At 45.3% G+C, this 15,784-nt stretch overlaps 1 pseudogene; it reads right to left on the bottom strand.

Annotated features, from left to right (window-relative positions):
* Positions 1–7,547: 7,547 nt before the first annotated feature.
* Positions 7,548–8,425, bottom strand: LOC136515346 (uncharacterized; annotated as a pseudogene).
* Between the last annotated feature and the right edge of the window lie 7,359 nt (positions 8,426–15,784).

The raw sequence follows: 15,784 nt of genomic DNA on the forward strand, positions 1-15,784 counted from the left end.
CTCGATGACCTTGTCGTTAAGGTCGCTCGATGACCTCGTCACCCTACACTGGCGAGAGGCCAATGGCTCACCCAAAGCCTGCATCCTCGAGTTCATAGTCGTTTTGGAGGACAAGTCCAAGGTTGCTCGATGACCTCGTTGCCCTGCATGGCAAGAGGCCAATGACTCACCCAAGACCTGCACCCTAGAACTCACAAACACTTAGGAGGAAAGGTCCGAGGTTGCTTGATGACCTCACCGCCCCACGTGGCGAAAGGCTAGTGACTCACCTGAAGATCGCATCCCTGGACTCATGAATCTAATCCCAGCCAAGTGGGTCAAAAGGTCAACGTCTCACTCAGATAACACGACCACAAAGCGCGTGCGGCCAAACCACATATAACGAACACGCATGAGCTTCACAAGTCACGACCAAGGTGCCCCCATGGAAAGGCCCAAAATTGCCCCGCAACCTCGCTACCCAACATAGCAAGAGGCCTATAACCCACTCGGAAGAACGTCAATATCAGCACCTATAAGCCTAAATCTAGGCCAAATGGCCTGGGGACTCACTATGACCTCATAAGAGGGCTGTAGCAACTCCAGAAGGAGGATTCCTTGAGCTTTTATTCATATCTTATATGATGGCAAAGCAATGTAGCGGACGATCCACACACAAGTAATGCAAAAACTGATACCACCACACCCTAGTGATGGTATCACCAAAAAGCCCTCGGGGAACGACACCACTAGGGGAGGCTGAGACAAAGCAAAAATGAACTCGCAAGCCCTCCCATAGACTCACAGCCCCAGGGATCAGAATGCAGAGAGGAAGAGAGCGGCATGACTACCTAGCTCCAACAAACACCTTGGCAACCACTCCAGTGCCAAGATGGAGCCAAAGGGAGGCCAAAGTGCAGCTATGTCACAAAGGCTGCACAACCCCTACAATGATAGCCGCACCATCCCTCTCCTTCTCTGCTCACAAGATCCCTTCTAGCACCAGTTGTTGAAAGGGCGACACCGGCTCTGGCCACCACGTATGATCCCCAAAGGAGCACACGACGGGAACCATGCGATTCTCCCTAAGCTTTTCTCTCCCATTTCTTTCGCTCTCTCAGCAGGAAGGTAGGAAGCGATTTGTAGATACCGCCATGAGTGGCTCGAACGGAAGGAAAACCTCTATTTATAAGCCCAAGGGTGGACTGAGCAGCCTGAAAACTCCCGCACCGCATGGCGAATCATGGGAGGCCGCAGCCAATGTCAGATGCCCATGCGAGAACAAGCAAATCGAGACTCTCATAAAGGCAGGACCGATACAACGTCGACAAAGACAACTCGATCCCGCCTGGGTCACGAGCCTCGATACGCAGCACACTGACATGATAAGGCCTGACAGTCGTGTACCGCATTGCCAGGGTGTCCTGACGGGGCGGAACACAGCGGCAACCTATCATATTGAATGCACTAGCCTATAAGGGGTCGAGGAACAAAGCTCAGATAGGATGAGACTGTGACCCTGTGCTCAACGTGCACGCATCTCAGTGCTTTCATGATCACTTCGTGATCGTAAAAACACTCGGGGGGCTACTATCGGGGTCATAACCCTAGGGTGCCTCAAGGCATTGATTAGTTAGCAGGCCGCATGGCCCACAATACACCAGCTAGCGAAGGCCCGAACGATCGAGGACCATCCAAGTTGAGAAAACCAGGCCTGATGCTAAGGCTAGGGTCAGCTACAACCCCTCCCCATGCCTTAGCCACAAGGTGCTCGAAGGGTGCACGACCTCTCCCTCGTCATGACCCCTAGGAGGAATGGGGAGAGGTCGAGCCCGATCAAGCGTGCCTGTTCTGACAAGAACAAGCACGTCGCACTAACCCCGCAAGGGCCGAGGAGATAACAGTCACCTCGGTCCGATCAGACGCCAACCCTGTGCCATGCAGATCAGACAAGACAACACCGCCCTAGGGCGCTGACGACAAGTACGATGACCACCACCCAGATACAGCCCGATAAGATGCATGTATGACCCCACCCACTACGAAATGGGATCCACGACAAAGGCTTTGACTTAAAGGCCATCCAAACCGATGGGGAACCATGACCCCAGTGATCGGGGTCGTGTCCCTCATCTCCTTAAGACAACTAGGCTATCGATGGCCTAGGGTGGCTACCAACTCCCATACTGACGCCCTAGAAAACCAGGAGACGATGACGAGGGCCACGGCGGAGACCACATCGCATAGGACGGCTAGGCGCACCACCACCGTGCCTACTAGTGCCACCAAGATCGGCACAGAAGCACCACTCCATATCATGCCGTGGCGTGGCCATAGGACCGTGACAACAACAACACCCGGACATGCACTTCAAAACGGCGTAGCTTGCAAGCCAAGTTATCTAGGACCCCCCCATCAGGCTCATGACCCTTCGGTCATGAGAACCTCCTCCATTGTATGTACCCTGGACCTAACTCTATATAGGGGTAGCCAGGGCACCCATCTTAGGACATTCCGAGTCCCCTACTCATTCACTCACTCTTCCATCAGTAGCAGGGCTCCTGAAGCTTCCCTTCGAGTAGCCCATTGCCTAGCATAGGTTCTTCTTCCTCTTCCACCATTCTTGCACTCCATTGTAAGAACTTCAGAGCATTCAAGCGAGTAACGCGCACTCGATCATCTCTGAGATTGGACGTAGGGCTCCGTCCTGATCTAGTATAAATCCTCGTGTCTTTTAGATGCTACCATCGTCTTCCTAGAGCAGTGCGGCAATCGTATAAATTCACTGGTCCGATTTACGAAACACCGACACATCCGATCATCACAATGGACACATATACATCAACTACATCATTGAGGGTTGCTACCGATTCCAAAATGAAACAAAAGAAAGGCCTAATTATAATTTCTTAAAGACTTACATTGTGGCCAATTCCAAAATGAATCATCGGGATTTTGGATTTGTCAACCTTGAATGAATCCTAAAATACAATAAAGGAAATATTTAGATCAGTGTTAGAGAGGAGGAGAGGTTGTATCAATAAATGTAGATTTTTGGAGTGGTGTACCTGTAGTAACATTGTGAGCTTGTTGTTCCTAAATGGAACATGGGAATCACCATTAGCAATAGATTCAATGACTCGCTTCAAAGCAGTGTTCCCTTGGTTAATGTCCGGAAAAATTGAGAACATTATAGATCGCACATGTAATAAAATATTATAGGCTTTTAACACTGGTACTGGTACAACACATGTGGCAAGATCAGTGCCAAACTGACTATCTATTAAATATACAGAGCAACTCATTGAAAGCCATTGTTCAGAGTGCAATTGGAAGTTTGGAACAGATAGATGCTACAAACATATACACAGAGCAACTCATTGAAAGCCATTGTTCAGAGTGTAATTGGAAGTTTAGAACACATAGATGCTACAAACACACAAGAATCGGTTGTATAACACACCTGCATTTTGGCTTCAAATCCTGTTTATTTGTCCTGCTGCTTCTATGTTTTTAGATCCAGCCATGTCCACAAGCATTAACCTTCCTCTCACATATGGGAGGATCCAGGATAATCTAAAGATGCAAGCATAGCTCGTAAAAAGCTTGGTTTTAAAAAAAATTAATGCTCAAAGTGCTGGTGGCTGAATGCAACAAAGCATGCAATGGCTCTACGAACTTCTCTCGTTACAAAGTGTGCTCTTCACAGTTCTTCGCTTTTCCACTTTAGAAACTTCTCTAGATATATATCCTCTCAGCTTCATTTCCAGACATATAAGTTGTGTTTTTTGCTTTCTTCCCCATTACTTCCAGTCTTGCCTGTGCATAGATACAGAACTATGAGGCTTGAATGATACATTGATTTACATCAATTCATAAATTTACCTTGACAGTGACCAAGAACAAATGAATGACAACATTGGTAATCATGAGCATGTATCCAGGATAAGACTGATGTTCACCAAGCTGTTTATTCATAGACAAATTATCTATAGCAATGAGGTAAAGAATTTTAATATCTGAGGAACAGATCAGCAGTAAGGTAAAGTATAGCACAATAAAAGACAGGAAGACATAATTGAAGTTGTTTTTCCATTCTTGGGGGCAAGGACTAAACGTAACTATTATTGTAAAAATACAGAAACTGGTTTCAGCTGAACAACATAATATCTCAATTTCAGTCAGCAAGTTTTCACCCAAGGGCTAAGGTAGCATAAATGGTTGAGTCCAATTCCATTAGCAAAGTAGGTATAGCGCATGTCCCACTCTATCAGAAAATGGATATTTCTATGAACAATGGGGGATCCAAAACATCAAGCTACAAACTGAAACGGCAATATTAGATATTGTAAATCATAAACTGGACATGATAGAAGGTAATGGCAGCACACTACCAGGGCACCTTTTTGCCTAAGTTACACTCCTAACAGCTAGCCATCAGGGATGGCTGATAGGACCAGCTCGAGAGGTAAAATCAACTTCTCTTGACAGTCGGTCTACAGGAAGCAATTCCTGTTGGTTCGTGTTGACCAGTCAAAATCAGATCCTGTCAGTACGGCCATCAGGAATTCCACCCGGACAGGATACCTTGCGTTATTCCGGACATTTGAGGCCGACCAAAAGGACAACCAGACTATCATCAGGTCATAATTTGTACCAGGACTCTCTCATAATACCACCAATATCATCCATATTTGTGTGCAATTTATACATTAACTCACAAGTCACATTAGACATTAAATTTAATAACACAAATGAAATTCAGATGTCAACCAAATCCAAATGGCCCTTACTACTCAGTACAGATTCATTGTTCCCCACACTAGGAATAACAACATGACAACTCCTATACTGAGTTAAGAATGCAAGTTCACAACACTGCATGTTCAGCTCCTAGCTATATTGGGCCTATTCGCTTGGAGGAATTCTGGAGGAATTTGGATGGTTTGGAGAAATGCTGGAGGAATTTGTGAGAGAAAAATACTGTTTTAGATGAAAAAAGAAGCGGATCAAGCCGGGTTTAAGGGCACGCGACAGCTTGACAAAAGGAGTCTATCTACATCATACTCCTACTAACTACGCAAAAGAAGCTCCTAGGAATAACAACATGACAGCTCCTATACTAAGTTAAGGAATCAAGTTCACAACACTGCATGTTCAGCTCCTAGCTAGGTGGAAATTCGTTGTATATGTCCTCTATGAAGGCTTGTCTCTAGCTAGGTGGCCTACGAAGGGTCCTATGCGAAGGCCCTTGATGGCAGCCTCGATTGCTACTTCTTTGGGAACATTGGGTGCCCGTGCTCTAAGGTGTAAGAACCTTTGGTAGTATGTTTTAAGGGACTCGCCCTGTTGTTGTATGCATTGGAAAAGATCAGAGGCTATCAAGGATTCACTTGAAAATCCTTTGAAGTCCGTCATTATATTGTCTCATAGGTCTTCCCAGGAGTATACTGACTCGGGTCTAAGCATGGAATATCTAGCTAGGGCATCCCCCTCTGCTACAATGCATTATACACCGTTGGAAAGATACTGAAAAAGTCTACAACTTTGGTATTCATTGAAAAAACTAGTTTGACCATTAACATTGTCAAAAACTGAATCAATCCACTACTGTTCAGATCATCGTTGAAATAGCAACATCTACACTAAAAAACATAACTCCTAAACTACAGAGCCTAAAATCATGAAATTTCAAGAGCAGAAGGATGAAGGAAATATCTATAACTTTGGTATTCAAGTGTTTCACCAATTCTGCCTCTAACAAAGACAAAATCCATGACCTATCTGTACTGTTGAGTCTGAAAATCCAGATTTTTGTGCAGCGATTGATCTGGCTTAAAGGCAACTTAGATCTTCGATTATCCAAATTTAAACTTTCTAAGAACCTTGGATCAAAAGGGGAAAAGTGTGGGAATACTCACCTAGGGTTTTCTCTGGACCAACAGCTAGGAAAACAGAGGAGGAAAGTCGATCTATCACCCCTTGTTAATCATCTCTCCACACATGCCCGTTTCGTTTTGCATCTTCCTTTCTTAGTTCTTCAAGCAACTGAGAGGGGCCATGGAGGAGAGAGAGTCTAGAAGAGAGCTTACAGGGCAAAGAGGGGTGGCCAGGGTAGGCTGAACCATGAGGGAAGGGGGGAAACAAGAGGAAGAAGAAGAGTCACAATTGATTGCAATTCCATATCTATTCATCTCGTCTGTTCTTTCTTTGATCCTATGAATCACCATGATCCAAACTCCGAATACAACATATTAGTCAAATGTAATGTGCTCAATGAGATCTACACATCTATGGTTTCTGATCATCCATCCTAGCAATGGAGCAGAAGCCATTTTTGCCACTCATTAGAAACTCCAAGTTATTTAACCATTTGCGCTTTCCAAAAAGCAAAACATATTTGCTACAAATTCATTCCATTAAAACACATGAAAATCAATTTAAAAACATGAAACCACATATTTTCTAGAAAAACACAAAAGTCTATGGTTAAATTTCTAGGGTATTACATATATATAACCTCCATAATGGAAATCATGATAACTACTTATCTTTGTGAATTTCTTTGGAAACGTTACCTCTGATGAAGCGATCAAACTTTTATAAAAAAATACAACAAACCTTATCTCTGATGAAGAAATCAAACTTATTATTGTATTGTTCATTTAGATATAGTTGATACTCAGAATAAAGAGCAAGAGGACATCCAAAATATAGTTAGCACATACAAACAAACACATAGATATGGCAAGAACACATAATATTTCATTGCAATGTTCGAGTAGTGAAATTGTTTGTAGCCCATACAGAAATAGTACTAGCACCTAACACCATATATTGTCTTCAACTAGCTAGTTTTACTTGCACCTGTTGATACTAAATCATAAATAACTAGCAAACATACAGTCCATTTTCATCCACTGATTATGAAGGAAGCCTCCCCTATTGATGGCCAATACAAGTTGTCCGGTGGCTCCTAGCCCTCTCCATCACTAAAACTATAGAAGAACTGGTTGTTGCCAGCTGACGCCTTATCTAGGTAACTACTTGGTTGTTGCTCACCATGGTTGCCCCCTAGTGATGTTATTCAAGGCAACTTGTTGTCCATCAAAGTCATAGTAGTTTGTGTTGTAAGCACTATCAGTGAAGGAAAGCACCTCCCAGCTCGGAGAAGTATTCTGCATCGTCGTTGGAGCTACAGAAGAACTAGTTGTTGTCTGTTGACCTCTAGTCCAAGTGGCTACTTGGTTGTTGCTCGCTAGGTCAGCACATGCGAGGTTGTTCATGGCATTGTGTGGTCCATCAAAGTCAAAGTAATTTGTGTTGTCAGCACCTCTAGTGAAGGCGAGCGCCTTCCATCCAAGAGAGTTACTCTTCGTCATCGTTGGATCTATGGATGAACTAGCTATTATGTGCTGACCTCTAGTCTAGGTGGCCGCATGTCTACTGCTCACTTGGCTAGCATGTGCGAGTTTGTTCAAGACAGCTTGTTGTCCCTCAATGTCATAATAATTTGTGTTGTAAGCATTGCGGCCAAAGGCGAGAGACTTCGAACTAGAAGAGTTCTTCTACACCCATGGCTCTGTGTCATAGAGGCCAACATCATTGATGCTGAAGCGTTGTTTCCTAGTGGTCCACTCCTTCCTATGGAAATACTTCTGCGCATGGCTACAGATCTAGATTGGCGTCCTTGTGGGGACGAAGTACCTAGATACGTTCTTCCAGTTACCACGACCATACACTTCTAGTCTATATATATACATACATATATGTATATATACTATATACATACATACATACATACATACATACATACATACATACATACATATATATATGGTTAAGAATTAGTAAGTCAGATGATAGCATGTCTTGTTCATACACTCAATATTGGTGAAAACAAAATCTCAATGCCTCATGGTATATGAAATACTATACACCCCTAGCTTATTACTTGTACAAAAAATTAACATTAAATATATGTAATGAACATTTCAAAAACAAAGCAGAAATGAATTACTTGTGCTCTTCATGAGTCCAAGCTACTGGGTGTTGCCTCTTTTTCTTAGGAACAATATTCAGCTTGTGCGGTGGTTCCTCTCTCCATCTTCATGGCCTCCACGTCATCTAGTATATAAACATGAAACATGTCCATGTTGTCCATGTCTGTATCCTCCATTGGCACTCCAAAGTAATCATTCACAAGAGCATTGCTCACCACAACTTGTTGGTTGTTGCTCTGCATTGTATTCATCTCAACAACTAGATGAACATACAATTGAATTACCTAATTCCTCTCTTTGCTTGGGAACCTTGCTTGGAGCTCATCATCAATGTCATTGTGCATCTTGTTTGTGTCATTTGTGTAGGTGTTGTAACTAGCTATGAATGACTTCACCATATCTATTTCAGAAGTGCTCCATACACCATTGAAGTTGGGATCCATGGGTATTGAGGGTTGAGTACTACACAACAAGTTATTTTATGAAACATGATGCTTGAATGGAGCAAATGGCAAGCACAAGACCTAGTATTTATAGGCCTTATGGTGAATCTTTTAGTATTGGTTTCAATTTATTGTACAATAAAGTTTTATATATAGTCAAACAAGATTTTTTTAATCATAATGCTAAAGATATTTAACATGTATAATAATTTCTCAGTGATACACTAATTCTGTAGTTGACATACTTCAATTGCTCAAATCAATGACCAAGGACACATGACACGCAAAACTAACTCATAGTAACATAATGACTAGTTTCACTAAAGAAATCTGATTTGACAATAAAAGGTCTTTCGACGCAAATCAATATTGGGTGTGCAATTTAGGCTGGTTGGTTAGCTGCTTATTTTTTTAAAAACCAAATTGATCTCGAGGCTATGCTTCAAAGAGTAACTCTTGTTCATAAGCAGACAATGTTTGCGCATCACACATTTTTCTCTCATGTTTGATAAAACAAATGCAACACCTAGAATGTGCATATGCCATACCACTATTCTCAAGCACATAGGTTGGAAGGACACTAATGTCTCAATTTGCTACTATCAGTTGACTCCATCTTTAGTGGTTATAAAGCATTGTGTCTGCAATTTTTAATCATGTTACTTTATGTCTAACCAAATGCCTTATTAATGTGTTTCTAATAAATAAATGAATGTGAATTGATCAAATCATATATGCATATCATTCCTTGTGATTGACATTTTATTAGTTTTGTTTCCATCTTATGTCCAAATATACTAGAAGCTTGAGACTGGAAGTCAACTTTTGACTTTAGGTACAAGCCTCTTTCTCTCTCCCTCTCCTTCTATCTCCATATCTATATCTATATCTATATCTATATCTATATCTATATCTATATCTATATCTATATCTATATCTATATCTATATCTATCAGACAATGTTTGCACATCACACATTTTTCTCTCATGTTTAATAAAACAAATGCAACACCTAGGATGTGCATAGGCCATACCACTATTCTCGAGCACACAGGTTGAAAGGATACTAATGTCCCAATTTGCTACTATTAGTTGACTCCATCTTTGGTGGTTATAAAGCGTTGTGTCTACAGTTTTAATCACATTACTTTATGTCCAACCAAATGCCTTATTAATGTGTTTCTAATAAATAAATGAATATGAATTGATCAAATCATATATGCATATCTTTCCTTGTGATTGGCATTTATTAGTTTTATTTCTATCTGATGTCCAAATATACTAGAAGCTTGAGACTAGAAGTCAACTTTTGACTTTAGGTACAAGCCTCTTTATCTCTCCCTCTCCCTCTTTCTCCATCTATATATCTATATCTATATTTGTATCTATATCTATATGTACATCCATATTATATCTATATCTACATGGATTGAGTTTTTTCTCATTTCTATGCCATTCTATCCTTCTAGATGATTACGAAGTGTACAAACTAGGTGCATTTAACTCCATGGTATTTTACATGTATGCATACAAGTCTATTTGGTGCATTGTACCACATAAATGATGTTAATGTGAAAACTGAGTTAGAAAAAAAGGTTTCCATGAATGTATGTTTTATCCTACACTCATCATGAGAGACACCCACATTGTTCCATACATCTTGTATTCAAATGGCTATAGGTTGACACATTTGAGGAAGAAACTAAATTAATCTATAGTGTCTTCAATATTTGCATATTATTGCTTATACTTTGCCTAGCAAATAAAATGCTTTTCAATTGAATAATTACATTCATCTATGCTTGGAGTATATTCTTTACAATTATTTTAAAGATAGTGCAATACTTAAATGTTTTGTTGATGGTCACGAGAACTCCTTATTTCATACCACCAAGTATGCTTAAATGGGAATATAAATGACATCCACCATGGTCATAGGGATTAATTCTAATCAATTCCATAAGTTTTGGTGACTATGTGAATGTAGAAACAAGGGGGACATGGGACAGGGTAAAACACATGATCAAATTCCTAATTTGACAACACCATGTCAAAAAGAGCTCGTCGAGATACATGAAATCAAGTTTTGGATCACCAATTTTGAGTCCTGACAAGAAAGTTACGCCTTTCGAAAGATCGCAACATGGGTCAGGCTAGAAATGGTCACTGAGAGGGTCAAGCAACCCAAATATGGGCTGAGTGACCCAGGGCTAAGCCTAATGGGCCCTCAAACTTGGTCCATAGCCTCTCTACTCAACAAGAAGCCCAAGGGAAGCAATGTCGACCCTAGAAGCCAGAATTGGACTTTGGGCAACCTAGCCCAAGGTCGGGCAAACCAACCATAGGCCCAACTAGAGTCTACTTCATCCATGTGTAGAAGAAACACACTCAGGAGTCATTCTGCTTGTTGGTTGAATGATGGTTCACATCAAGGGATAGAATGAAGCTAAGTGGATATCACATGGATCCATGGGCCCATCCAACTGAACCAAATGAAGTCTAATTCGACCGATACTTCACTCACATTCATTAGGACCATAGATCAATTCACTACAAAAAATGGATGGTGGGTATGTGGAGGTACCAGGTTTGTTGACCTAACATTTTCACAAAACCTCCTCAGTGATGGACCAAGATCCTAAGGGTTCCCCATAGGGTCAACTACCAGGCAAGGAGATGGACCGGCCCATGGTCTACCAGGAAGGCACGAAACAAGGTGGCGTGTCTCCCAAGGCAAGAATGACCGACCTAGTTGGATTATAGGAAAGTCTGTCTTTGTAATAGGATTATAACTCTTCTGTTGTAACCCACTAGTACTAGATTATGCACATGCCCTCTGGACTATATAAAGAGAGGCATGGACACCCCCTTGTAACATCATCATATATAGCAATCCAACACAAGGCAACATGTCGGACTACATGTAGGGTATTGCGCTATTTAGCAGCTTGAACCAGTATAAATCATTATCTCGCATTCACAATCAAGTTTAGCTTAAGCCGTAACTCTGTAACAAGGTTGCTGGTCATCAAACATCGACAACTGGTGTGCCAGGTAGGGGCTTTTGACAAAAAGATGATCGAAAGCTTGATAGACCTCTAGATCAACAACATGTTCTTGGTGGGATCAACGTTCACCTTCTATTCCTAGATCTTCATGGCAGACAACTTTGACATACTCCAAGGTCGCCTCATGGAGAAATCCATGGATCAAGCTCCTCTGGCTCCTCGACAAGACGCGCTAGAGGAACTTGCTGAGAAATTTGGCGAATTTTTTATTTCTAGTCCTACTCGGGCATGGAAACACCTCAAGCAGTTCGAGTCCTACTAGGACATGACCAGGTTTTTTGAGCCAGCTTCTAAGCCATCGGACAACCATGGTCCAAGCCTAGCTCGACTACCTCTTGGGCTTAGGAACACTGCCTCTGTCTACCAGACTGTGGTCTCAAGACTTATGCTATCCACTCTGATCATGGTGGGGGAACAAGAAGAGATCCCACTAAGGGGGGCCCAACTCGATCTAGTTCTCACCACCACATTAGAAGGGAAGATTGTGCATTGGCTAGGTGTCCGACTACTCAGGAACTCTACTAATGCCTAGGCTACCCTAGGCCGATGCCGCCCCTAGCCCCACCCGCCATAGCCCAAGCTAGCATTTGCATTTGTCACAAAGAATAAGAGGGAGAAGGACTTACCATACTAGTCCTCTAGATGGCCACCATCGAACTGTTGCTTCCCTCCATTGATGGCTTGCACTAGGAGTGGACCTCCACACCAGGATGCCATAGGCAGTGTGCGACGGTGCGGCGGGCACCTTAGTGGCGGGGGGAAGGTGCTTGGGTGGCGGCAGCATGTACCTATGATGCCTGGGTGAGGCGTGGTGCTGTGCTGACATGGAAGAGGGTGAGGCATGGGGGCGGTGCCATGGGCGAGCATGGGGGAAGGGTGAGGCATGGGGGGAGGGGCAAGGCTACTAGCACTGGGGATGAGGCTACTCTCGGCTGTGTTGGGAGGGAGGATGGAATTAATGATGAGAGGAGGAAGGAGACCCTAGGCCGATCCATTTTAAAGCGTGTTCCGTTCCTCTAGTCAAACCTACGGATGAAAGAAAAAGGCAGGCACAAGTGGAAAGTGAGATCAGTTTTTTCCCAGGAATTAAAGGATTTCCAAACTCAACAAAACTGTATCCTCCAATATATTATTTTTCTACTTGGACAATATCTTCAAATCAATACGAAAACTGCTTTTATACACTCTTGTTAATCTCTTCTATTAATATCAACTAGCTGTTATACATCACCAACGGTCATTGCCAGCAACCTGATGCTGGCATGACGTTGATTAGGTGCCTCAACCCAATCTTTCCTCATGGCAGTCCAGCTAACATGCCTCATGGTTGAATCCTAAAGCTAGCAGTTCCAAAGTAAATCTATGCCACAAGCCTTAGAGCATATCCAAGAGATTAGCCAAAAAGACTAGCCTTCAAACATCGGATGAGGCGAAGATAGCCCTCATACATTGGGCGAGGTGGAGCCTGCCCCCAGATGTCAGGTGAGGCGGAGCCCACCTTCAGATGTCGGGTGAGGTGGAACCTACCCTTGGGGGTCAGGTGAGGTAGAGCCCGCCCTTAGAGGTCGGGCGAGGCGGAGCCCACGGCCTCGGTGTTGGGCGAGGTGGAGCCCATCCCCAGAGGTCGGGTGAGGTGGATCGCATGACCCTAGGGTTGGGCAAGGCAGAGCCCGCAGCCTCAGTGTTGAGCAAGGCAGAGCCCATCCCTAGAGGTCGGGCAAGGTGGAGCCCATGGCCTTGGTGTCAAGCGAGGCGGAGCACGTCCCTAGAGGTCGGGCGAGGCGGAATGCTCTACCTTAGGGTTGGGTGAGGAGGAGCCCACGCTTAGAGGTTGGGTGAGGCGAAGCCCATGGCCTCGGTATCAGGTGAGGTGGAGCCTGTCCTTAGAGGTTAGGCGAGGCGGATCGCACGATCTTGGGGTTGGGTGAGGTGGAGCTCGCCCTTAGAGGTTGGGCGAGGCGGAGCCCACAGCCTCGGTGTTGGTTGGAGTTGTAGTCATACCTTTGGCTACCTAGATGGATTAACATATAATGACCATTAGCCCCTCCTCTTCGGGTACCCTAGTATTGGTCCCCAATAGTAGCCCTCAAGCTTTCAGAGGAATAGAATATTCCTTTGGAGGTTTTTTCGAACAGGAGGACTCTGAGGGTTTTGGCCTTCTTTTATGGCCCATGGTGTACCTTGGAACGGTGGTTCCCTTTTGTTGAGACTAGACCCTTCGTAGGTATGGCCATGAGATTTGGTGGGATGGAAATAAGGTCTTTCCTGATTGGGGCCTCGGTATCTCGTTCGTAGGGATCCGGGTAGGGCCAACTCGTGACCGACTCCAGATTCTCAGCGGTCAATCCATATAGTTCTCGTGTCCATTCGACCGGTCCTAAGGGCTCTCTGCCTTCCTTTGTTTTGGGTGGATTTCACCGTGACTTATGTTTTTCATTTCTTGCAGCATCGGGAGGCAGTGTAATCCTTTGGCACTAGCGCCAAACAAGAGCGTTGCCCTCCAAGCAAGGCGGCAGCCATCGGCTAGTGTTGTGCCCATTTTGGGTGGGAGTGACACCAGTGCGACCGCATCTCTGACCAAATAGACGCTGCCTGTGGTGGCGCTTGTGCCCTCGGTGGGACGGGCGGGCATGGGGGCCCAAGGGGCGCCTTCGAAGGTCATCAAGCAGCCGGCGATGGCAGCGATACCGCTGCTAACGATGGGGCAGACGGGGCTACCGACTGCACTTGTGGCACCAATCGCGGTGGGCACGACATAGCCGGTCATGACCCTACCAATGCAGGTGGAGGTGTCGGCGGCTGTGAAAGGCGGGTCACAGCCAAGCGCTGTCATGGTGGCGCCTGAGCTATCAGCATGACCCACACCATTGGCGGCCCAGGCGATGGAGTCTAGCATGGGCTGAACGGAGGGGGATGCCGCTGAGGGGTCCTCGGACGTTGTGGTGTTGAGGGAGAGGTCAGCATCCGTACCACTGACCCCTTATGTCATCGGAGGAAGCATCTCGGCAGGGGCATCATGGTGAGAGGGCTCGGTGGCACTTGGAGCCGGTGGGGAGTCATCTCTGGCCCTAACGTCGGTGGGCGGTGACTCACTTGCGCGGGGCGAGCCCCTACTCCGATGATCAAATCCGCAGGACCCAAAGTCGATGCTCTTCACCCTCGATGATGTCGCTGAGAGCATGGAGCGGGAGAGCTTCGACATGGGGGGTTGTGTCCGTGCTCGAAGCCTTAGACCATGCCCGGGGTGCCTTGGCCAACATTGTCATTCCCACTGGCCAGGTATTTGCTTGATCCTGCTTCTCGCCCTTTCCTTTCTCCATATATTTTTGTTTTCTGACCATCATCTTCTTTCAGTACCTCATCGCTTGTAGCCGAGGGAAGTCATAGTTCCTTCATGAGCAGAGGGAAACCTAGGACTGCCTCATCGAGGAGGCGTGGGGAGGTGATGACTCAGCTTGATGTCACCAAGCAGAAGGTGGCTAAGCTGAATCCCCTTGCTGAGGAGGCAGGCAGTCTTCGATCATGGGTGGCCAAGGCTCATCGACATGCTAACGAGGCTAAGAGGGCGTTTGAGGCCCTATCAGCAAGGTCATAGAGGGGTGACGAGGAGGCCACCAAGGTTGGGAAGGAGAGGGACGAGCTGCTCCAGAAGGACACCGAGACTCGCTCACGAATCCTTGACCTTTTGGCCTAGGTTGAGAAGGAGAGGGAGCTAAAGCTAGGAGCCAAGGAGAAGCTCATGGCCCTAGAGAAGAGGGTGAGCCTGGAAGCCACGGTGGTTGCCCAGTTGCGTAAGGAGCGTGATGAGATGCTCCAAACCTCGGAGAGGATCCGCATGGAACATGGTGTGGCTCGTGAGGAGCGCGACCAGGCCTTCCAAGAGTAGGACCAGGCCTACCAAGAGCACGGCGACGCATAGTAGAAGGTTGGCTCCCTCTAGGCCGAGATCAAAATGGCGATGTCCCAGAAGCTAGAGGCCAAGAGCATTTCAGTCGGGCTAGCCATGGACCTCGCCGAGGCAAGGAGGAATCTTTAGGCGGAGAGCAATGAGCTCGATATCCTGAGCGCCATCCTCGGAGTGGTCTACGACAACCTTTAGGTTGTGCGGTCGGAGGGGACCGGCTCACTCATGGCCCATGCTATTGAGATCATAGCTCGGGTGTGCCAGCTCAAGAGGAACGCCCTTCGCGCTGGGGTCAATCAATCCTTTGTGATGGCTCGTTCTCACTATGGGGACAACATCAATCTGGAGGCGATGAGCCATGGCTTCACGCCTGGTTATGAAGCCCAC

The sequence above is a fragment of the Miscanthus floridulus genome, chromosome 17 (assembly GCF_019320115.1).
Source record: "Miscanthus floridulus cultivar M001 chromosome 17, ASM1932011v1, whole genome shotgun sequence".
In the NCBI taxonomy this organism is placed as follows: Eukaryota; Viridiplantae; Streptophyta; class Magnoliopsida; order Poales; family Poaceae; genus Miscanthus; species Miscanthus floridulus.